This window comes from Schistocerca nitens, chromosome 4 (genome assembly GCF_023898315.1).
Source record: "Schistocerca nitens isolate TAMUIC-IGC-003100 chromosome 4, iqSchNite1.1, whole genome shotgun sequence".
In the NCBI taxonomy this organism is placed as follows: domain Eukaryota; kingdom Metazoa; phylum Arthropoda; class Insecta; order Orthoptera; family Acrididae; genus Schistocerca; species Schistocerca nitens.
The window spans coordinates 909,514,350-909,517,296 of record NC_064617.1 but is presented as its reverse complement, the minus strand read 5'-3'; the positions used below and the strand labels follow the sequence as shown (position 1 = coordinate 909,517,296).

Below are 2,947 nucleotides of genomic sequence, written 5' to 3'. Positions count from 1 at the left end.
TATAATTTTTATAGTGTAAAATTACTGCTGGTTCTTTAATAATTCTTGCTGTCTCATAGAATTTTCTTTTTCTTTCTGTAGACAATATAATGCCTATAGTAATCCATGGTCCTTTGAAAACTGTTTGGTGTTACATTTAATAATTTTTTGGGGCAACGCTGTTCAAAAAGGGATATAAATTTATCAAGAAATATGTAGCATTTATCATTAGCATTTGGCCTCATTATATACTTCTCCCCAATAAAGGTTACTTAAACTTTCTCTGAAGTGATCTATAGATATTGGGTTGACCAGCCTTTCACTTTTACTTAATGGTTTCTGAAGCAAGTGTCTTGTTGAGTGTGACGAAAAAGTGTTTCCGCCCGGAATCGAACGGGGGACCTTCTGCGTGTTAGGCAGACGTGATAACCGCTACACCACGGAAACTGCTACGCTCTGCGCTGCACATCTGACGCAACTTGTAGGACGATCGCAATTTTGGCGTAAAAATCACTTTGGGGAAACGCACAGTGCAGCTATTTCGCATTCGTACGCAACAATTGACAGCACCCTTGCCTGTCTGAATGCCATCACGAATAAGAGCCCAAGAAGGCGTCGGAAGTGCTCGCGGTCGAGTCCTCAGTAGCATCAACTACTCTTTCTTTCCGTACGAGGTACCGTCAATTCGTGCAGTCGCTATTGCAAATGATGTCAGCAAAAGCAATCACTTCGTTAGCGGCAAGGAGCCTGGGCTCAGCGAGCTAGGTTTTGTTAGTTAATCAATTGTGCATCTTGGTCTGATAATCCCTTTAGCATGCGTTAGTTTTACATCCTCTTGCTGTAGAAATACATTATCTATTACAGTGCTACTGTGTTGAGTTATATGTGTAGGGAAGTTGATCACTGACTCTAAGTTATATGTCATTAATAACACTTGTAGTTCACTTTTCCTATCAGACTTGCCTAGAAAGTTTACATTGAAATCATCACAGATTAATGACTTCTTCTTTTTGTCTGATGGGCAGCGTAACAGGGAGTCAAACATTTTTATGTATAGCTCCCAATCTCCTAATGGGAACCTGTACACTGTTGCTAATATCAACACTAAATTTCTATCTGTAGTTCACATGCATAAATTTCAAAGTGCTGATCAACACAAAATTTGCTTACTTTTACTGTTTTGTACTGATACCCTTGTTTTGTGTAAATGTCAACTCCTCCTTTATTCATGCTAGATCTGCAAGTGTGAAATGCTACATTATACCTATTTACATTGACACTTTCCAATCCCACAGGTACATGGTGTTCAGACAGACTAAGTATATCAAACTCATTCTTATTTTTGAGATCATTTAAACACACTAGCAGCTCATCTACTCTATTTTTTTCAGTTCGGCGGACATGAGAACTAAAAACGTGCTATCATTTTTAAATCTTAGCGACAGCTTAAAAAAAAAAGGAAATAAATGCTTCTAAACCGACAGTGGACTTAGCTCATCCACAAAGCAGTGAAACATCAGTTGCAAAAATTAGATGAACATTCGAAGTATCGCAATCTATTGTCAATAAAAGACAGATAGAATAGATACCGCAAAGAGCGGCTCCGCATTCTAGGTTTGATAACAAAACAAAATATTCAATGAAGCAGTCTTGTAAGAGGTAACATTGTAGAAAAAATTTAGTGACATAAACTTGATGCATTGTTTCGAAAGACAAAACAAAACCCCGTCAATGAAAGAGAGCTACAAGTGAAATACAGAACAACACTAACATTTTGTAACAAAGTTGAATAATGCAGGTAGCTAAATGCATCACTTGATAAAGACCTCTACAGTAGATGAGAGAGGGTACCTTTAAACACCACAAAATACGTAAAAATTCTACGTAATACAAATAGGAGTGCACCTAGGCCATCATTCTCACAAAAATGTTAACGATTACTTACAATTACTTAATATTTATACTCTATATAATACTGTCAGTACATCGTCATTCAAAACTCATGCAATAGATGACATAAATCATGAAGTAATTTATGACAGACCAGACTAAGAATAGGGAGAGAAGTAGCAGCGTGTCGGGGCGTGGCTGGCTTATCACAAGGCGACAGCTGTGCCTGTCCACGTGTCTACACCATGCGGTCTCTGCTTTAGTAAGTGTTCACTGGTAACATAGTCTGCATTTTAAACGACTGCAAAAACGTTGTCTCAATTCGAAACTCGCTGGTTAACGGTTCTGCTCTGACCGCTGGGCCGACAGCATAAAACAGACCATTTAACATCACTGAATCATCTTCTCTCATAAAATTAGTGGTTCAATTGGCTCTGAGCGTTATGGGACTTACCTTCTGAGGTCACCAGTCCTCTAGAACTTAGAACTACTTAAACCTAACTAACCTGAGGACATCACACACATCCATGCCCGAAGCAGGATTTAAACCTGCGACCGTAGCGGTCGTGCGGTTCCAGACTGTAGCACCTAGAATCGCTCGGCCACCGGGGCTGGCTACATCCTCATACAATTAGCAACATAATTAGCATTCATTGTATCCTCCTCAGCTTCCACAACAAAACATTATGTGTACAACAGAAATAACATCAATTAAAACAATTGACACAAGAACACTTTCCTGCGCATAATTACCTTCAACCTCATGAATGACGGGACCTACTGCCTGCTTACAAATAACTTCAATAAAACATTGTCGTATATATCTTCAAATCAAAAAGACTTCGCTACCCTCTGGGGGATAACAGCCGAAAGCCATCATATCCTCAATTAACAACTTACAGGGGTACAACAGATCAGTTTCTTTCGTCTTTCGTTATAACTCTTATTACGGTAAATAACAGAACACATCGTAACTTCGTGCGTTGAGCTAACCAGTTAAGCAACTACCAGTTACGAAGAACAGAAGGCATGGGCTGAATAAGAATAGAAGGTCGGGAAAGAGAGTGTAGAGAGACGC

General features: G+C 39.2%; 1 non-coding gene across 1 annotated transcript; it reads right to left on the bottom strand.

The window, feature by feature from the left end:
- Window positions 1–353: 353 nt before the first annotated feature.
- On the bottom strand, window positions 354–426 carry Trnav-aac (transfer RNA valine (anticodon AAC)). Its single transcript has one exon. It is a non-coding gene; the product is annotated as a tRNA-Val (tRNA).
- Window positions 427–2,947: the final 2,521 nt, after the last annotated feature.